The 22575-nt window shown below is 45.1% G+C and overlaps 1 protein-coding gene across 1 annotated transcript in view; it reads left to right on the forward strand.

The window, feature by feature from the left end:
* The first annotated feature begins 1259 nt into the window (after positions 1-1259).
* The window catches only part of klf12b (Kruppel-like factor 12b), a 46128-nt gene continuing 24812 nt past the window's right edge, over positions 1260-22575 (forward strand). Inside the window, exon 1 of the mRNA XM_053876386.1 lies at positions 1260-1484. The gene's annotated coding sequence lies outside the window, so the exon portion shown is untranslated. The remainder of the gene's footprint in view (positions 1485-22575) is intronic.

The raw sequence follows: 22575 nt of genomic DNA on the forward strand, positions 1-22575 counted from the left end.
TCACAGTCACCAATTGACCTCTGCGTGTCTTTGCACTGTGGGAGGAAACCAGAGTGCCCTCAGGAAAGCCACACAAGCATAGGGAGGACAAACAAACGCCACACAAAAAGGACCCGGGTAAGTGTAGCCTCCAGCTGGAATCGAATTGAGGCTTCTTTATCTGTGCGCTCATGATATCGCTGAAACACTGAAGCATCATGAAGGGGGCAGAGTTTTGTAAGCGAGGACCAGATGTTTTCCACTGAAACAAATGGTGTCACAAGTAGGATTGCACCGCAAAACAATTGCTTTTAAAGGCAGACAGGAGACACACACGCACAGCAGCATATTTTGCCGGTTTCAAAAAAAGGGCTTAAAAATGAAGCCGTTTCTGCACATGAATGCACCGTAAACAATGGAAAACAATGTTCTACATTGCCAGGACTGTAGGGCGCTGTTATGCTAGTGAAACCAGTGAGCTAATTATTAGCATGGTGGTATAAATGAATTGATCACAAAGACAGTGTTTGTCAAATGTGACTTCATTGTTTTAAAAAATGAGTCACTACTTCACGCAAGCAGAAGCCGCACACCTGTCACTTCAGTTCGAGCAACATTTGTTTGGCCGTTTCTATTGCAGTTTTGGAGTGTATAAAGTTTAAAGCCTCCATACTGTAAGTTGCAGTTTTGCACACAGTATCACATTTTCTTCCGTTTTTTGGGAGTCAGTCTGTATTGCTGTATAACTGTATGACAAACTTTGTGTTTAACTACATGGAACCCTTTGTGTGCTTTAATTGAATCTATGGTGCCATTTCAGTTTGACACAGGTGGTTGGTGACGTAGTGAGATGTAGAAATTCCCCATATGAATCACTGTGTATCTGGGCTGATCTTGTATTGTTTACAGTACATTATTTTGAGGAGGAATGTTCCCCAAAATTACTAAAGTACATTTCGTCTCTACGCACATCTTAGAGTTATTTCACTCTGAATTTCAGGCGTGACACAATCGCGTAAAGGGTAAACAGTGACCCGCACAAAAGCTGACTTGTGCTGTTTCTCCGTCACTCCCACCTTTCAGCGGGGAGGTGCTGCGGCTCCTGGGTTTGGCCGCGCGCGGACCGGTCGGAAACCTCCCCGGTGGGGCCCTCGTGTAATTCGATGCACGCTGTTAAAGCTTAGACTACATTGTCTTCCCTTTCTGCTCTCGCGAAGCCTCCACCCACCAGGCCCACCCTACATTTAGCGGATCATGTGACTCGGGCTCAAGTCATTTGCAAGTACAACAGAACTCTGTGCGCGTCCATTCATTTCCTGAGAAGCGGCTGAGCAGCTGAGAGAGGAGCAGAAGGGGAGGGCGCTCGCACACACGCACGCACGCACAGGCTCGCTCACACTCACACACGCAGAGAGGTGGCAGAGAAGAGGAGGAGAGGAGACGGAGAGAACTGTAGAAAGGGAGAGCGGTCTCCTGGTCTCCACGGCTCCGCAGCTACTGACAAGGTCTGTGCCTTTTTCGCTTCCTCCGCTGCCGCTTTGTGCTTGTTGTGCTCAGCGCTTTCAGCTGTCATTGCTCCGTCACCGCCGGTGACAACTCAAACCACCGATGACATGGTGTGTTCGCTGTCGAGGGGAGACGCGCTCAGTGGAGATGTTAGTCGCGCGCGTCAGTAGACGCTCGGAGTTGACCAAAGTGCAGATGAGACGGAAGGAAGGAAGGAAGGAAGGAAGCGTCCTCGCTCCGGCTCCGTCCAAGTTTCGCTTGTGATTTCGAATCGGAATCTTTTAGTTGCTGCCTTAATGACGCGACAAGTTTGAAAGTTAGTCTGCTCCGGCAACGCAAAGCAACTTTTATTGACGCAGCTACGGTTCAAAAGTGCAGTTCTGACGCGCAACTATAAGCAAGACGAAGCGTTGCAGTGCAAATCAATACACACTGTATGCAACACAAAGACACGAGAAACACTCACGCGCACTAGCGTACAATCCATAAAACACATGGGATGAAATGCACGGACTGTATTATTATTTATGCTTAGTGAAGTATTTGACTTTGCTTGCACATTTTCCAATAACAACAATGCTAATGTAGATGAAGCACATAGAGGAATAAAACTAAATATTACTTCAATATTGAACAAACATTTAAAGATATATATATATATATATATATATATATATATATATATATATATATATATATATATATATATATATATATATACAAGAATGCGTAGTTAAGTGTTGACTGTTCAAATGCAAATAGGAGTCGTGTTAGTCAGGTTACATCATATAACTATTCAGTGATAAAGCACCCTGTTTCTGTGTGGCCAAATCAATGTGCTCCAGGAAGCCAGTGAATTTCGTGGTGCTTGCTGACAGCAGTGAATTTTCTGTCCCGATTATAAAACGTGGCTGCAGTTCTGATCGCCTCACTATTTGACTCATGATAAAACTTTCTGGGAAAGTTGTTTTTTTTTAAATATCTTGGACAGCTCTGTCCGGAGCTCAACCCTCTCTTCTGAGAAAGTTTGCTGTTTGTGTGTGTGTGTGTGTGTGTGTGTGTGTGTGTGTGTGTGTGTGTGTGTGTGCAGTGGCAGCTCAGCCACGATGCTGTTAGCAACGGGTTAAACATTAGGAGGCTCGGATAGCAGAGAAGGACACTAGAGGGGAGGTGTGTGGGTGAGTGGGAGTGTTGCTGGACTGGTGTCTTGGATGTCATCGGCAGGGCTCTCACTTGCAGCGTAATAGTCATTGGTATTGATGGGTAGCTGTCAGAGAGCCACCAGGATGGGGAAGGGGCCGGGGGCTGGCCCTCGGCTGTTATTTTCAATTACAAGGGCCGGGGCAGAGCTGACAGCAAAGGCATTTGTACATCCAGTGAGGAAGAGGAGGAGGAGGTGGAGGAGGGTGTGTGTGGGTGGGTGAGGTGAGGGGGGAGGGAGGGAGGCAGGAAGGTGGGAGGGGGATGAGACTCTGGCCTGTGCTTGATGTGGAAACTGAGCACTGACCTCTGTGACTCTGCCCTGGCGATGCGGAGAGGCCCTGGCTTCTCTGTAACTATGTGACAGCCGAAGGGTGTGTTTGTGTGTGTGTGTGCGTGCGCACACGGGGAGAATGTGGGGGAGTGTGTGAGACCCCCTGCAGCTCACTGATGTTTCTCTTGTGAGATTAGGGCCCGGTGAAACTCTAGCCATTAGTAAAAGTGGATGTGTGCTCATGCATGTGTTGGAAGTTAAGCCCACCTCACACGTGGAAAGATACAGGAGATGACAGGCTGGAGCCGGGGGAACGTGACCGTTCTATTGTGTAGGGCCACAGTGGGAAGCTCCGCTGTATGTTGGTTGCAAGTTTGGCAGCGTCATGTCGGGCTTGTAATGGGCCGTGAAAGCAGGACTCGGGTCCAACTGCTGCTTGGAACTTGTCTGGTCTCAGAGTTTGCGAGAGATGCAAAGCAATGGAGTTGTACTGAATTACTTCCCTGCCGTTTGCGCCTTCCTTCCTTTCACCTGCTCGGTGACCATCACAGGAGCAGAAGAGTAGGAACCTACAAGACGGCTTTGCATTGGTGACACTGGTGGTCACTGAAAAGAACCCAAACAGTCAAAGTGTTCTCTCCGGGATTTTCACCATGCCTCTAAAGAACAGGGGAGAACCTTGGGTCGCAAAGTGCCTGCGTCCTTTCTTCCCTCCTGGTACCATGTCCCACCTGGGGAGCGTCAGAGCAGAGCGTCTGGACTCTCCAGTTGGCTCCATCAAACAAGCATTACACGATCCTTGGCGCACTATGGGCATTTAAAGGGAACAGTACACCTTGCTCTTCCTCGTCGTCCCCTATATAAAGTATCAAGCGAGAGTGAGTGCCTCCGGTTAAGACTGAATTGCAGTCAAAAGTCCATGTGTAGTGTTTCCTATTTTTTGGATCCTGTCTGAATGATGCGGCGTACCGCAGATTGATGAGGTTACCATCCTGCATCACCAATAGAACGTTAAGGCAATGCTTAGCTTTGACTCCGGTGTTGTTTCCAGCGTTGATTCCGGCGTTGACTAGAGTTGAAGTGAACAGCCACAGAGAGAAGAACATCCATGACTCTTCAGTAACGCAGCAAAGTCAAAGTCACCGCGGCAAGAACTTCACGATACGATACACATCACGATTCTTGGGTCACGATCGCAATACGAGAACATTGTGATATGATATTCCAAACGAAAAACCCGGACACTATAACTCACAATTGTATAAGTCAAAAAATGTAGTTGAATAAACTTTTGTATATTGGATTTTTTTGGCTGTGTGCGCTTTGCCTCGACAGAAAATGCTGCAGTGACTTACAGAGGAGCAGCTCTTCAGTGCCATCTGCTATGTTTTTAAGCTTAATATATATATATATATATATATATATATATATATATATATATATATACGGAGTATTGCGATATATTGTTTTTGAATTGCAAAGTTAGAGGTGAGAAGCTTGGCCGTCTGCGAGAGGCTCAGACTAGAACCCCTGCTTCTCTTCGATAAGATGTTGATGGCGGGGTCGTGGGATCCCTGGGTCACACCTAGCTTTTGCTCTAAAGGCTGAGACTCGATCCTTGGCTCAGTTCCTGTCACGGTGCAGGGTGACCGCAGTTCCCTGCCCTCTGGATCCAGTTTAGCATGTAGCTGCTGCTGACTCAGTACAGTCTTGTTCCACAAAACCACACAGACACTCATGATGCAATAACTTACAAGAAGTCAGTCGTCAACCGAACAGACCAGATAATCCTGGACTGACCATCAGCGGCAATTTTATTTGGACTCTAACACAATCATTAACATCTGCAGGCTGGATCTGATGGTGCCATCAAAGTTGTCATTCAGTAACGCAGCATTTCTCTGCTTCCTGAAAGCCCTTGTCGCTGCAGTGACAAACAAAAATGTCAAGAGATGAGCCACTACTTCAGCCTGCCGTTTTTTTTTTTTTCCATAGACAGTATCCACGTTCGATGAGCGATCTTAAATATTCATGGTCGCGTCCTAATAATGGTATCAGCGTGAAGCACATTTGCTTTTGTCAGGCGCCGTGTGACAGATGACGGCTGAGTGATCGATCGCCTTAAAAATCAAGTGCATTAAACACAATACCATTCCAATATCGCCAGGAACGGCCAAGTGTGGAGCCGTGTTAAACTCCCCGCGGACCCCATCAATCCTCGCCTGTCGCTGGGACTAACCCCCAACACCAGCCTCAGCCCACCTCAGACAAGGTCCAAGGGCTTATGATAGCGATCAGTGCAGCTGCGCCGCAGAGGAGGGGGACTCAATTAAAAAAGGTGATAGACTCTATCTGTCCGTCAACACTCCTCCGCCCTGGACGCTTAATTGTGAAACGCGTTTCCCCTGAGAGGCTCCGCAACACGCCAGAGGATTACATCTTTCAGGCATAAGTTCCGTGATCAAGTAGTGGACCGTATGGGGGCTGGCGGTCTCATACAAAGTCCCTGTATTAGCTCTAATCAGCTGGGTTAACTGCTGGCGTATTGACGGAGCGCTCCGCCATCGATCCAGCTGGGTGTTACGGAGTGTGGCTGGGATTGCAGCAGCAGGGGAGCCGGAGTGAGGGGTCTTGGAATACAACTTAAAACCTGAAATACCACATCGACTTGGAAGGTACTCTGAGTACAGTGGTACCTCGGTTCTCGACCACAGTCCGTTCCAGACGGCCGTTCCAGACGCGGTTTGTTCGAAACCTGAATCAATTTTTCCCATTACAATGAATGGAAAAGAACTAATGCATTCCAAGCCTTAAAATAGTCTTTTGTAGGAGTGAATGTAGAGTGTCTGCTGCAGGTGCGCTGTTCCTCTATGTGTGTGGCCGCTGCATGTGGGAGGGGTTGACGAGTGAGTGACGTCTCTCCAGAAGTGAAGAGGTGCCCGGTGCGTGTCCAGCGCTGAATGTGCGCTTCTGTGCAGTTTGGCTGTGACAAAGTCATAAACCAAGTCACGCTCTGTCCCAGACTCGCCTCATCCCTGTCCCAGCTCCAGCCCACAACAGGACACCAAACCCTGGAGTGAGCGCTCCAGCACCTCCCCTGTGACACTCTACCACGGTCCAGTGTGGAGACAGGAAAGGTTTTACACCTCAATATGAAGAAAAAACAGCCAGTAAATGGAGCTAACGGGACACGTCTGCATACAGAGGCTGCGTTATACACAAGAACAAAGCGCATCGTGGGTCAGCTGATCGGTCCGCACACGTTATGTTTTTTTCCGGCTTTTTTTCGGGGAGTTCGAGTTCTGGATTTTTGTTCGAAATCAGAAGCAAAAAAATCTCGACATTTTTGTTTGAACGCAAAAAAAGCAATTTGTATCGCAAATCGATCGTATCACCACCCTTGTATTGGGATACATATCGTAACGCAAGATACCTGCCGATTCACAGCCCTGCGTTTCTCCACGGTTTTGTCAAAATATCCGATGTTCACCTCTGGCTCTGAATGTTAACATAACTCTTCCATTCATTTTCAACAAGTATCCTCCACATTTTTCTGATTATTTGTTGACATTTATAGTAAGATACAGCCTATTGTACAGCATGTTATTTTTATTATGATATCTAGTAGTCTAGTTTTAGTGTGCTTTAAGTTAGTACTGGATCTAAGTCAATGAGATGTATTTAAGGTGTGGGCCACATGAAACTATTTGGTGGGCGGGATTTGGTCCGCGGACCTTGGGTTGGACCCTTGTGATTTGGGGATTTTTTTGGAGATTGAACGTCCAGGAATTTGCAAGTACAGCATGCTATCTCCTTTTTATTGAAGGTACGAGACACTCAGTTGTTTGGAACTGACTGGTCAAACAAACTCAAGATGCTTTCAACCCGAAATATACTCAAATTGATTTTGTATAGTAACTATTATGACAGAGAGTACAGGTCATCAGTTGAAGTAGGAGTTTCATAATGCACTGCTGCTCTTGTAACAGCCAAGTTAAGTTAAATTAAACTCCAATTTAAGAGCTAATAACCGTGAAATATATTTGATCATTTTCAAAACCCTCTTGGTTCCTTGTAGGTGTTGAATTGATGTTAATATTGTGGGACCTTAAGCAAACCTTTCACTGGCGTCAGCATCTAGTCAGTCGCTCGGATGTGTTTTTTTTCATTTGCCACCTCAATTTTTATTTTCCTCCGTGGTGCAATAACGGCCATTTGTACAATGAGTCTTTGTACATCATCCCCCAAAGTGACTGCGGCTCATCATGTCACGGTCGGACTCGCTGAGGTCATTTGGTTGTGTGTTTTCCTGAGCGTTAAGTAAGTCCAATATTTGCAGGCGAGGGCTGTGGACTCCCTGTGCTGTTATTTCATCATGTCAAAGGATGACAAAATGTTCCCTCCCTTCACTTATTCTCCAGTGGATTCAACCTTCGACCCCCTCGGTGTCCAGCCCACGTTTGTTTACCAAAATCCAGTTAGGGGCCGGTGGAGCGTGCGCGCGTTTCTTCGCGGCGCAGATAGTGTTGTGCAAGAGGCAATGATCTGACATCATGTTTCATTGAGTACTTATAAGGAGACCCTCATTGTGAACGGCACCCGCGAGACACCGAGCTTATCGCGGGAAGGAAACATTTTAAGGAGGCAGATGTTTGAGATTCCTGACTGGACGCTCGACTGGAGCGCTTTCGTCTTCGCGGGGGAAACGACGCCACTCCCTTCGTCACACATTTACTGGAAGTGACTCATTGAATCGCTTGCCCCCAGACTCTGATTTAAGGTTGCTTTGTTTCCACAGCAAGGGTGGAAATCTGCCCTTTAGAGCTTGTCTATTTCACTCCAGCCAAATATGGAAGGAAGAGGAAGGAAGATAAGGAAGGAAGCCAGGAGTAGAAAATAGAACTTTTCAGCTTGTTTCATAGAACCGTTGGAGATCTTTATCCCACCACAGAAACAGATTGTGCTCGGATGCTGCAGGGATCTCTGTGAACTTTGTTTCCAGTCGTAGGTCAACAGTTAGCGGAGGAAATTATGCAAACAACATGTGGAATCCATTTGATGGGGGGGGGGGCCTTTGGCATTCCACGTGTTGCTTTGGTCTCACGAGTCACAACACCGACAACAGCTCCTCGACAACACCAGCTTCTTCCATCAGCAGGACAGCAAACAGTGTTATCAAAGTGGTGGTGTAGCTGGATGAGTAATGGAGTTAAACACAGCCGCTGGCTTTTATTGAGTGTTTTTGGAGAGTTGGAGTGGTTCAAAAGGAAGGGAGGGGGGGGCGAAGGCTTGTGGGGGGGGTCTTGCTAGCGAAAATAACAGTGCACTTTCAATGTAATAGTTTGCTGGAATGTTGTGTTTGGTTCACTCGCCGCTGTTTCCATGTCTGTTGGGGTGGGTTTGGTTAGTCAAGTGGGTTTGGTGCTCAGTAATGTGGTGCGGAGAGACTTGGCTCTACATGTGGAATGCGTGCGCTAATACACTGATATATAGTTACTACAATTATGGGCTCTATTGAAGAGTGGTGACTGTATACATCCTCTTGTCCTCAGATGCTTATCTCTTGTGGTCAGTTGCTTGGTCCACAGCTCAACTTTCATGCAGCAGTTCCAGGTTTGGCTGTGAGCTCCGGAGCGAAGGCTCAAATCAGACCGTGTTTTCCTTCAAGGCTCCTTGATTTGGCTACTGTGTCCTCTCTTTAAATCACTTTGAACACATTTTAATTTAGACTCGACAGAACTCTCTTTTTTTGTTTATTTTTATATTGCATTGTTTGTGCTGCCTTTTTAAGCTACGGTCCAGTTGTTATTGAAATGTGACTGATTTAAATTTTACATGAAATCATTTTGTTCCGACTGCCTCATATAAGTGTGAATTTAACACACCAATAATATTTATTATTGTTCATATTAATGACATGCAACACGTGATGAGTATTTAGAATTATTATTTAGACGTTTTTAAATATACAGTAGCAATATGGAACGCAGCAGATCCAACAAGGAAGCCAAGGCAGGACTTTTGACTTCTATTGAGTTGGCGACAATAAAAATGAGAATAATGAGAAGTAAATCTGCGGCCGTCCTCACCCGGTCCGTCTCTTTATATGTTGGATCTTTTCCCGTCATTTAGTTATTAGGTTTCTTTTCGTATTTTTCCATTGAAAAAGCCAAAGAAAACCCACAATCACGTCCATTTCCATAATGCGACTTGTGTTTTCCGCAAGTTTCCACTTCATTTTAATAAGTTTGAGCACATTACAGTTCATCTTAACCTCTTTACATGTAGCAGAAACCCTGGAAATTTATGAATTTAAATTAAATAAAGTGTGGGAAGCTTCTGCTACATGTAAGCGACGTCTTCAGAAAAATGGCCTGAAATCTCACGGTGTCAAACCTATGCGGGGCAGTGAGGTCTCCAGTGAGGTTTCAGAAAATCCTGGCATAAAATGCCCAAAGTTATTATAACAAAACAAGTTTTTATGATTTAAAAATGCAATTCTATGGCTCGTGATCCTTCATGATGCCAAATGAATGATTGATAGACATATATTATGCATTTGTATTTCCAGTGTCGAGCTGGTGGGGGCTGGACAAAGTGCCCTCTGTGGTCCATTAGCAGCATAATGCCCGTGTCTGCGCTAAACGTACCTTGTACGTAGCATCACAGTCTCCTCAAAGACAACCGAACCTTGTCAACCATTTCAATGGCCATGAATTAGTTATAGTTCTCAACCGGCCACTTTAAGGTGGAATCACATTATGAATAATGAACTGAAATCACAGCGCGAATCTTTTGCCTGCTCAAAACTACACTAAACAAACATTCCCTGCGTATATTTAGCTGATATTGGGCAATCAATCACGCTTTTTTGGCTCTGTGCTAGTTGTAGCTCCGATTACATTAAAAGAAATTGTGCGCCAAGCCAACTAAAAATAAAATCGATAAGTGTTATTTCGCTTCCCAGCACCGTCTCACTCGTCCCTTCAATGCTCTGATCATAGTGTTGTTCACCGGCTCAAGCAAAAGGCTCTATTATGTTTGCATTTCTCTTTTCAAGTCGCTTTGTTTCTCCTTTGGTTGTTGTTAAATGAAACGGCTGCGGCTGCGTCCAGCACATGACAGAGTCGTACAGTTAAACATCTAGGTCGATGTTGGAGTGCATGTGAGTGCAAATGCTCTGCGATGCATTTAGAAGACAAGCTATTGTGGATGGTATATGCGCGGCCCATATGTTGGGGGGAGGGGGGCTTGCTTACACATAGATACACGCATTTCGACGTACACTACATGTTAGACCACAAGCGCACGCACGCACACACACACACATGCTGCATCTGCGCCTCGGGGGATAAAAGCTAGTAGCCTACTCAAAGAGAAACCCCATTAGGCCAGGAGAGGACCGACATCCACGGAGAGAGGGAAAGTAGGTGAGCGGGTGATGGCGAGAAGGAAGCAGGTTATTGTGAGGATCTAAATCTATAGAATTCCACCTCTCACTTCGGTCCGTTGCCAGGTTCTGTTCTGACCCGGAGTTCCTGTATCACACAGCAGCTGTTGGCTCAGACGCATGATTCATCCACGCACCTTTCAAATGGTCTGTTGGTGTGCGGCGCTTCATAGTACTGACTGTTCTCTTCTCTGTCATGTGTTTATATGAAGGATACTCTGATTTATTATTCATTTTAAAAGTACACGACACGATTTCATTGGTTTTGTTGCGTCAGAAAATGAGTTCCCTCCTCTGAAGTTCAGATACATTTAGAAAATAATAGTAATCTCGGATTAGATTAATGAAAATAAATGTTTTGCGAATCATCTTATCTTCTGAGCAACCTCATGAATGTGAATATAACCTTGTACAAAAGTGCTCAATCTATGATTAGAGAAGGTGAAATGCTAACAATGCTAATAATGCTAACAGTGTCACTTCATATCCTACTGGCAAAATAAAAATGTACGTTATAGAATATATATGTGTAGTAAAATGGTTCAATACACAAGAGTTGCAGGTGTTTTTATATGTAGTTGTGTTGTGGTTTTAAACCACTTCTGCCCCGATAAATCAAAGAAAATACAGTTTAAGTTGTGGTACTCTTCGTTCTGCTGACCACTGTGCAAAATCTTCATCATTGATGCTGTGGAAGTTTATTTCCGTCCAAGTATTGACTTCAAATGATACGTGGGTCATACTCATCTTACTCATCGGCCAGACTGTTCAGTCCTTGACAGTGCAATGTTGATTGAAGACAAGGCCTTTGTTCTCCTCATGACACTGTCATGAGGTGTTGAGGTGGACATGTACTCAGCAGGTACAAGTAGGTATTTTCAAAGTGTTATATTGTTCATGTTTTCATTTATTTGCTTGCAGGAAATAGAGGAATATTGCGTGTTGTATGGATTCATTTTGGAATTTAAACTAAACGTCAACATTCCTTCAGCAGGATTAATAAGACAGCGAGGCTGTGCTGTCGCCAGAAAGAACGATAGTTATTTGGCTAATTTTGGAAGAAGGACCGGAAAATACTATGATAAATTATAGTGCCTTCCTGGGAACTGGGAGTTACTGCGAGATACGAGCGACAACTTTTCTCATCATCTAATATAATCCCAAAAAAATGCCCCACAGAAATCGGATTTCCATGTTGAATCTAAGCACCCCTGAGGAAAATAATCCAACATGGCTTCCACAGTTGAAAACAGGAAGTAGTTCTTCAAGTAGGTTCTGTGACAATTGAATTTTCTGAAAGAAGAGCCTTTGTGTTGAAGGACAGGGTAAATTCAGGCACGAATAGCGGAGAGCAGCTGTCGTGGACGTCGGCATCTTCATCGACTTTGGGAACGATCACTTGAGTCTCCTTTCGCCCCGCCCTCTACGCAGCACGTGCACCAGCATATTCCCTCCCTCTTTGTTGAGTTGAAGTCATGTGCGATGCCTAACTGCTCACATTCGCCCACAAATATTGCCGTCAAGGGTTGCGATTCGGACGAGAATGAATGTCCAAGTCCCCATGATTTAAATGTATAATAGGCGGAACAAAAACCACAACTCACCGGCCGGATGTAAACAGACATGACTGACCGCCAGATCTGTCACTCTGAAATGATATTTCTGCCATTTCCATTCAGGCTATAACAGTCAATACAAAAGTCTTCAACAATCCTGGAGGGACTGTCCATTTTTAAAAAATAAATCAAAGTCAAGAAATGATAAGAATTAAAATTGCTGCATGCGATAGCCACTAGGGCGGCGCCTCAATTTTGCCAGAGGAGTGGCTGGTGTGGAGGTGGGTTGGAAGAGTTGATATTTTTAAGTATTAATCACGAGTCAAAGGGTTGTTATTACGCAGATTTAGTTCTTCCTTTGTGAGGCTTTGTGGTCACTGCAACCTTGGACTTGAGCACCGTGAGTCAACAAAAGCTCCGTCCAAGTGTTTTCACCATCGATCTCTCTCTTCTGTTTTTGTAAAAAAGGAATATTTATCTGAGCCAATTATTGCTCTGGTGTCTCGGTCCTGCTCCCCCCTACTCCTCCCCCACATGCGAGGTTTTTGTGTCAGCGGCTATTTTAGCTGCCACTGACCCCCACTGCATCGACGGAGGTGAGCGAGTGTGCGAGCGGGGTGTTGTAGAGAGGTCACCTGATTACAGTGAAACATGAAGATCTCCTCCAGCTCCCCTGCCGGTTCGCGGTTTGTTTCCGCGGCTCGGAAGAGAGTCGGCCTTATCTCTGCGGTGATTACGGCGAACGTTTAGGCAAACAGCATGTCTAGACCGGTGTCACAAATTTCTTTGACTTCCTCGTCGCTCCAGTAACGCCGCCTCACTTTGGAGCCGTCACAGCTTGTTTGGCTGTTTTCTCTGCCGCGTTTCAGCCTCATGATGCAAGAGGATGTCACAGTCTTTAGTTTACCTCTCTCTAGAGCCAGAGGAGTGTGCGTAAGTGTGTTTTGTTTTCCTGAGTGCGTGCAGTAGGAGTGTGTGTGGGTGGCGATTTGTGTTGAATGGGCACCTTTTTTCTTATTTCATGAGCTGCGGAGTCTTGATTTAAGTGTTTGCGTCCTGAGCGCAGAATGGTTCTCGTCGGTGCAAGTATTTGTGTGTTCGCTCTCGTCGGCCAGATTTCAGAACAGAGCAGGGACACAGGAAGTAGCTTGAGAAGAAATGCGCCTGACACACAGATGGGGAAACCAAACTGAGGCGGATTCTAGTTTCCACTGAGAAACTTTGAAGAAATCTGGTATAAGAGCGAGCACATGTTGGACATTCAGCCCTCGGCAGCTGGACCTTTTAACTAGGGCTGCACCTGACGATTATTTTCGTTGTAGACGAATCTGTTTATTATTTCTTCGATTAGTTGACTATTACATTTGTTTGGACCTATTTTGAATTTCTGCACCTCACTGTGATACTCAGACACCATACATTATATTAAAATAATGACTCATAATCCAGGGACATGTATGAACCCTGTGAAGCATGAAGCATAAAACAGTTGACAGAGAGCTCCAGTTCTTTAAAACGGAGGTCTTTATTGGTCCTTGAGAAGAATTTAAAATCATCAATATTCATGCATGTATCTCATATAAAAGATCTGATCAACATCCACATCAAAAGGTCTTATTTGGATCATAATCTAAAACTTCAGTTCTTCAGTTTAGCTCCCTACTTCAGTTCTGGTTATTATTAGGTTATAACACCACTGTTACAACTCACTGTAGTAGTGCAGATGTGACGTGTGTGACATCATTAAAAACAAATCCATCTCCTCTTACAAGTTAGCACCGTGCTAACCGACATGCTAGCTGTTAGCTTGAGGGTGTGTGGCGTCACAGACCAAACACGGAACACTCTTTCATCATTCTACCATGGTGTTGAAGGGGTTTGCTCATCCTTAAGTCGCGTTATCTTTGCAAAACAAAACTTTTGAAGATGTGGTACTGGCAGGGTTCAGTTAGTTTATGAACTGGGCAGCGGTCCATTCATATCGTATCAGTAAGATATGATACCCATATATGGTGACACAGGAGGCTGTTATCAACTGCTGCAGCTTAACAAAGATGGCGCCCTTGTGAGGCTTATTCGTTTGAGTACGAGAGAGATACTTCAACATTTTTTCCCCTCAGTCCAGAATTTTAATGATTCAGCATGGCTATATAGGTGCAGAAGCCCAGCTACATGCCAGGGTTTTTGGACTGTGGGAGGAAACTGGAGTGAACATAGGATCCCTTGCTGTTAGCTTCACATAGAATTTAAATTTTTAAAAGTTCCCTTTTTATTCAACAGCTGTTACTGGCATTGACAAAGGTGAACAAGAGATAGGCTGCACTTCCTGTTCACTCAACTCAGCTCACTTTTTTGTTCTTTTATCGTCCACACTGCAGCGTCCTGTGGTGATAGACACTGCCCTGCGTGAAGTGAATCTGGACTTTGATAAAATTAATTTTGTTTTTGGCATCGTAAAAATGGAGAAACACAGCGCGGAATTTAGTGTGGGAACTGCATATCAATACAAGCCTTCCATAAATAATTCACACATGTGGAAGAAATGGGCCAGAACTGATGCCCAAAGACATTCTGAACATCAAAAAAGCTTAACAAAACACACAACAAACACTGAACAGATCTACTAGCTGATGATGGATTCTTTCATGTATGCCCTCTGTGGGCTCTGGTTTCCTCCCCCCTTCCATTTTGTTGATCATATCTGAGGAACCTTCTGCAGACCCTAGAAACATTCCGACTGAGACTCACTTCTTGTCAGTCTCCCAGAGCCCCATAACTCAAGGGGCCTTTGAGGAACATTGGTTCTTCTAGGAGCTTCTCGTGGATGGATGAGTCGGGCCACCCTGCAGAGAAAACTCATTTGCTTGTATCTGGCGTCCTGCTGGTGAGAGCAGGATCTCCTGCTCCTTCGCCACCACAACTGCCCGGGACACCCTCCTCCCTTTGGAGATGGTCTTTCCCAGAAGAAATGCTCCTGTAGGGAGCATGAATAGTGAATTGCCCTGGTGGCACCTCACACAAATCACCTTGAGGAACCTAAGACTCTCTCTATAAGTTCTGCTTTCCTCCTTCATTCTAGTAGAGTAGAGCCTCTGAATGGTCTTCAGCAGGTGTGTAGGTGCTCTCCGTGATGCACCAGTGACCTGTGCGGGGGATTCTGATTGGCCGTGTGATTGCGCTCCTCACTAAAGGCAGTGGACTTCAGCTGCATCCGCTGACCTCATCCTCTCATCCTGACAGGATTACTGACACAGGATCCCCCTGGCAGAAATAGCAAGGGCCCAAGGGCAATTCAACAGAATATGGGAACTTCCGCGTGCCGAGTGTGTGTATGCAAGTGTGTGTGTGTGTGTGTGTGAGGGGGTGTGCGCATTTATACGGGTATCGAATCTCTATAAATGGAGTGAGTCCTTTCCCAGGTGCAGAGTTCACTGCAGCTCAGACACGAGGAACACGGCTTCGCTGCGCTCCCTCGTGCGCGCTGAACACAATATTTCTTGCGCTTATACACACATGAACAATCCACTTACATCTCCAGTCAGCCGAGGCTCCTCCAGGGATTGATGTTGGGATGCAACTTCAGTGTTGAGGGAACAGGGAGGAGTAAAAGTGACGCCATGCTTCAGGAGCAGAAGAACTTCAGAGCATTATGTTCACTGATATTTATCCTCTGGGTTAATGACCTTGCTAGAAATCAAGATTCTGCTTATAACTAATGCAATTGAAATGTTACACAGACAGTAAAATGAGACGAAAAATTAAGATGATGATGAAGGTTTTTTTTTTCCTGAAAATATGCAGATTATGATTTATAGCTATTTTATTATTTTCATAACAGCTGAAGTTGAAGGGAGACTGGGATTTTGATGACAATTTAAGTGGAAGCAGGATAAAGTGTGACTAAAAGTGATGAAGTGCTAAAGCATCTTTGGAATGAGGACAAAGGTTAGGAGAGATTGTGAAACAGTAGGAGAATTGTTTTGACATTTTAGTCCCACTACTGTTGGTGACATCTTTTTATTATAATCGTTGGCCCTTAAAAAGAATTGTAATGATGGTGAGCAATTTCAACAAGACATTTGAGTAAAATAATGATAAAATATATTTTTTAATAAATGTAATGTTTTATTGTAAAATACTGTACGTAAAAATCAAAATAAAAACTTCAAATAATATTGTATTTTATAAAAATAATAAATTTTCAATTTGCATTTAATTCTAATAAATTATTGATTCAGTAAATATCAAATAAAAATCACTGAGTGAGTCCGACTCTACTGATATCTAATAGCAACTCAATAAAAGTTTCACTGTGTTTTCAGATAAAGTCTGAGCCAACTGAATTCATATTTTTGGAATATTTTGACAGTCCTCTTGCCCTCATGGATTATTGTCAACTGTTGCAGTGCACCATGGCTTTCATAGTGTCAGCAGTTCCAAGTTATGAAAGGAGTGTGATTTTAATATCCTGCCTTAATTAGAAGGAGTAAAAACAGATCACTGCGGGCAACGAAATAATTACAAAATGAGTGCTGTTTTTGTTGCTCTATTTCACATACAAACACACACTCAAGCGAGGACTGCAGAGTCAGGATGTCAGGAGGAAAAGCTGGACCAGAGATGGGAGGTGTTTTGCCAAATTGATGGGACCTGACAGGCTGAACAAGTGCGTCTGCATGTTTCATAATTGTCATCGTCCTTGAGAGCGTGGTGCGATTCCTCCGGGGAGCTGATGTATTCCCCGAGGAAGGGGACGGGTGTTTTGAGGTAAAGTGCATCAGTTGAGTGCATCTTTCAGGGTCTCTTTCCAAACCCTGTGGGGATTTTTTTTCTCCTCAGGATAGTGCACATTAGCTCTGTGGTCCGATGCCATTGTGTTTATCAGCGGTTTGAGGAGTCCAGGCTTCTGGTGCGTCGCTCTCTCTCCGCTCCTGAGCTCCGTTCAAAAACGTCCCTGCAGCATCCAAAAGACTTTACGTGCCGCTCCTGCCAAGGAAAACACAGCTTATGAAATGGAAATTCTGAGACCATTCAAGGAGTGCCAGGAATGATTAGTGAAAGACCATCCATCACTGGACATTCTGGAGGAAGTGTCTGGGCTCACCACCTTATTGAAAACTTTAATATCGTAAAATTGCATTTTAATGGTAACAGAAGCCATTTCCTCCACATAAATAAGTCACTTTTCGGATGTTTGAAAGTGCAGTCTCAGGCTTCAGTTCTGCTCATCATTTGGGGTTCACAGGTTCTGAGGTCCCTTCTCGACAGGTCTCGATGGTGTGATGTTGGGCCTCAATGTTCTCCGCAGTCAAGCTCAACTCTCGAGACGGATTTTCGCTTTGTTTGTTTTGTCATGTTGCCGGGATCTGTAGGAAAGACTCGACCACAGTGCGACTTGAGTTTCTTAACTTCAGTGATTTAAGTCGGGAAGTGACTTCCACTTCCAGGTGGTCTGCTGTTGTCCTTGATGAGAGGTTCGACTTAAAACCAGTGAAGTCCAATGTTGAATTTACCTCCAACTCTTTGGAATATTCTCTTTGCTCTGGTTCCTGCTCAGTTGTGCAGAAGTTTGCCACATTCTACTTGGGTAGCTATTGTAAGTCCAAGATTCTGAACCAAACAAGTCAGAATAGAAAGCAGTATCTGTCTGCATTGTAAGTCTTGGAAGCCGGTGGCGGGTTTTGTAGTACCTAAATTGTACCACTGACGGCACGACGTACTGTAGCAAAAGACTGGTTTTGCACCTTGAAGCACAAACATACATTTACTTTTCTATTTTTAATCAATTCTCTTCATTCATTTCAGACCACTGCTTGCCAGGAAACCGCCTTATATACGTCACTGGGGTCATGATATCGACATGCATTGGAGAAGCTTTAGTTAAAAAATGACCATTATATTTTAGGGCTGCAAAGACTAAAGACTGTCGCCAAAATCGAGAATTAAATTAGTCACCGACCGGTTCATTAGTCGACTAGTCGTGCCGCACTAAGAGGAGAAATGAGACTACGAGATCTTTATGATCCAAACTGTCAAATGACGTGACCATTTCACATCAAAGGACACATGCTTTGATGGAAACACATCACATTTTGATCAATTAAAATTCAGATATGGTGTTTAAAATCACAGTTTAACACTAGTGTTTACAACAATTTATTTATAGTTATGTATTTTCTGTTTATCTGCAGTCAGCCGTGTTGGTGTGTTGGTACACGTCGTATGCGGACGAGTCGACTGATGGGTCGTCGGTGACTCGTCGTTGTCCGGTCCAGTCATTGGTTGTTATATTTAAAGCTCTTGTTGGCCCTCAGTGCTCACCCACACTCACACACACCTACAGGCAATTTAGAACCATCGACATGGGAGAGCACCAGAGTGCCTGGCTGAAGCCCACACCAGCTCGGGGAGCGCCTCCACACCCACACAGAAAGGTCGTAGGTCGGCTGCAAACCTCAGCTTGGCTTATTAAACCTGGGACCAGGCTACTGCTCATAGACAAAAACACAAGTGATAATATTTCGTTTTCAAATAGCAAGGATTGTACTTGAGCACCTGAATGGTGTCACTCTGTCTCACAGCTATTGTCAGCGCTGCCAAGTTTCCGGACTCTGGTGTAACTTGATTTTAAAGGTGAGAAAGTGTGCCGTAGTGTTTGGTGGCTCTGAGGAGAGGCAAGAGCAGAGGTGGAGGAAACAGGAAACGGTGTCTTAAGATCCTCCCCATCATCCCCAGTGCTCTTGTTTTCTTTCTTCATCTGTTCATTCAGGATTGGGTGGGTTGGTGTGGGGGTAGGGGGTCTGTTGGCATTCTTGCGCAGTGTGATTTGTGCTCGACCGGGCCTTGGCTCGGGTCCATATCCCCTCTCTAGCCTCTCTCATTCCCCTTGCTTCTCCTCCATGCCTCTGAGCCTGCCTCCCCCCCGCCTGCCTCATTGCTTCCCCGCCACTTCCAGCACAGCCCCTTCGCCCCTTTAACCCTCTTGCTTTCCCCTTCTCCAATTCCTTCCTCCTCGCCCTCCTCCAGTGGCAGCAGGTCCTGCTTCGGCGACACAGATGCACCCGGAAGCTCGGGGCCACTGAAGGACCTGGCGTCTGTTCTTCATCGTGTGTGCTGGTCAGATGCGTCTTAGCATGGTTTGCGTGTGCACATGACATGTGACGGACGAAAACACACCTAAACCTGCTTCACCAAGTTTGGCTTAACTTTTCCCTCGGAGAGATGACACACACACACACACACCTGCACTCAGCGAGCCCACACAGACGCACACCTTTCTTACATAACGTTCGAATACAAACTGCCAAACAAAACTGTTATTGTGTCCAAAAAGTAGCATTAATTCGATCAATCCATCATACACATTGGTCTTGATCCCTTTCTCACATTCACCAAAGTGTTGACAGACGCCTTCATATTCCATCCACTTAGTTAAATCTTTTTGTCCGTCACAAACTCTCACTGGCTCATGTGATCAGACCTTTGAAAACTCAGCCTGCTCCAACCTGAATACTTCTTTAGCATCTTCCCCCACTCTTATTTCCTCCCAAGTCCTCATCCATGAACTGCATTTGTTGTCATCCTATTCTTGTTTTCCCGGTTTTCCATCTCCAACATTCTTCACAGCACAAACTTATGTCACATATGAAGGTTTCTGTTGCTCTGATGATCTTGCCAAAAGGTATGAATATGTACAATACCCAGGATCTGAGTCAAGACACTTTCAACTCTCACTAAAAAGAGAAACAAGTAATATGAAAGAGAATGGTGCTTAATGAAAATATTGAAAAGATACTAAAATAAGATATATAAGTAGCAGAAAATAAATCTCAACAGCCACTACAGAGTTCTTTAAACCTCTCCACTGCCCCCACTGAGTGTGTAATTTTGGCAGCATGAACTCCCAAAATATGTGCTGTCGAGATCTCAGGAAGAATGACATCCAGAAATGTAGCGTCCCGTGGTGCAGCGGTTGTAGATAGAGCCAAAAATCTCTCCAGTTTTGTGGTTGGGAGCTGGCAGCTGAGACGCATCAGCTGTTGAGGAGCAGTACTGGTGGTGATGCAGGTACAGTCAAAGAAAAACAATTTAACTGGGACGGCTCTCCAGAAGCAGTGTACTGCGTTGCCCAAGGTGCACGACTGGAATAACACATGTGATGTTGGGTTACGTAATGGCTGCAGAGCATGGGATCAGATCAAGTCCCAATCAAAGAAACATATTTCATTGGGAGTCTATGCAGGGGGCGCTCTTCGTATGGCCGAAGGGGACGGCTATAAAAGGAGAAGACGTTTGAAGTCGCTGTGCTCTTTAAAAGGTTGTAAACGCAATTCCACTCGACCCCTTACTCCTTCCTTATGTTGGATTTGTTTCAGTGTTTTTGCTCATGTTTTGTGTTTTAGATTGAAGCTGTTTAGCTCCTCCCCTTCAGAGCCCGGACTCCGCCCACAAGCCTTCAGTTCGCCAGGAGACCTAGCAGACCATTTAAGTTTTGCTGTGAGGTGGTTGATGTCCCCCCCACACCACTCCCTTGCTCCGATAACAACCTTTCGCCTGGGCTCTGAGCTGAACTGGAAAGTGTGGCCTCTCTATTTTCATCGTATAAAAGCGTTCGACAGTTGCATTCCGCGAGCCACAACAAGCTTTAATCTTCACCTACTTCTTTTTTTATGATGGATTTTGCTGCTGATGGGAGGGTAAGAGGGTTCCCGGAATGAGATGCTGCAACACTCCACTGCCCTCCATGTAAGACCCCTGCACACCTGGAATCGCCATTTCATTTCAGAGTGCAGCAAATGGAAAGGTGATCTTAATCTGGCCTGTTTCACTCAGAGCCCCGCTGCTCCTCCCTCCTCTGCTGCTCCAGACTCCCACACACAGCCTCTCTTGGCTGATGGACAGCTGCCGGGTGTTTAAGCTCGCTGCCTGCAGAGCATGTAGTTCTACCTGCACAAGAGATTCAGCTCCTGTAATATCTGGATGTGATATTGATTGTGTTGCAGCATGGAAATATTGTCTTGCTGGGGTGTCCACTGTCAGGACTGCAGACTGTTCAGGGTGTCGAACTACTAGTGTCTGAGAGACAAACTTTCTATCATCATTCATGCATTACAACAGGCTTTTGTACATGAAAACCCACCACAGCACTTGTACTTGGCAATATTTAAAGTGTGCTATATTGGTTGTTAAGTACTGGGATATATTTTGCATTGAATTATGGCGCCCCACCGCCATACCTCCTTCTAGCAGACAAGGTATCTGCGGGGTGGGCTGTCAGCGTCGATGTTAGCCGTCCAATAGCCGGCTCTCAAAATAGATGATTACCTGCAGCTGCATTCAGAGGATATAAAAGACTTTGTCTCGCTAAGCTAGGCATTTCTGGAACATGCGTCTGCCAAGAGTGACGATATATGGCGCTGTAGCCGCGAGCCGAACGCGTGAGCCCTGTAGAGGTGCCCGGGTGCATACCAGCCCAGACATTGACCCTCGCTCAAACTCTTTATCCTTCATTTTCAGGGCAAATCGCGCCAACAGCTTCATGTATCCCACCAGTGACAGTGCTCTTCCATGCTGCGTCAACCAATCAAATCACATATAAGCGCGGTATTTCGCCCCAAACCAAAGTGCACACCTGCGAATGCAAAGTGCGAATCTGCAAATTTCAACCCAATTCAATGGTATTACTCTGGAAAACCCTGTTTTCATGGAAACCAATAAGATGCCGCACTATCGAGGCACAAATGATAAGAAATTCAGCTCCTCGTGTTTTTCAGTTTTGTGTCCTGACGCCTCTGGCTAAATGCCCGGTCGCAAAATATTGTATTGCCGCGTCTGCATCAGGATATGTATCATATTGCCAGATGCTTGCCAATACACGACCTTAGCTAGCATTCAGCTGTACAGCATCCCTTTCCGCTTCCTGTTATAGACAATGCTATCGTTAGTGGTCAAGATGGGGTTGGACCTACTGCTTTTATGCTAACCTGTGCAATGGCTGAATCTTAAGAGAAGGCAACTGTGGCAGACTTTGACAAAACTCATGCCATTTGTATGATATATACCAGGCTACAAGCTCAGCACCGCACCGATGTAGTATTACAGCTAATGGCAGGGACAGCTTTGGAACAAACCTCTGTCGAAGTTACCTCACATCTCGACTTATTCTACTACATCGTATCGCCATTCCTTCATCGGAATACGTATCCTATCAATGCCTGTCACGATACCCAATATGTCAATAAATCGAACGTTATGAAGTATGAACTCTTGATCATTTTGCTGAGTGAATCCCCCTGTCGGACGTCTTAAAGCATACTCCGTTATGGCGGTCGGCAAGTGAGCAAGATTCATGTGGATGTCTGTGGGAATAAAAGGAGGGGGAAAAAGATTGCACTGCTAAATGTCATAGTCCCGGTGTGAAAATATTTTGGCTGGTTGTGGTGAGCAAAAAACGAAAGAAAGCCATTACATTTGTGGCTAATTTGTCAACGTATCGATCAGAAAAATGTGAAATTGTATCTGCGGATTCTTGCCAATACACATCCCCAGCTTGCCTGCATCCAAACAAGTCCTTTCCAAACAGAAGATCCACTTGAAGATGTAGCCGCAGT

Source organism: Synchiropus splendidus, chromosome 10, assembly GCF_027744825.2.
Source record: "Synchiropus splendidus isolate RoL2022-P1 chromosome 10, RoL_Sspl_1.0, whole genome shotgun sequence".
NCBI classification, from domain to species: Eukaryota; Metazoa; Chordata; class Actinopteri; order Syngnathiformes; family Callionymidae; genus Synchiropus; species Synchiropus splendidus.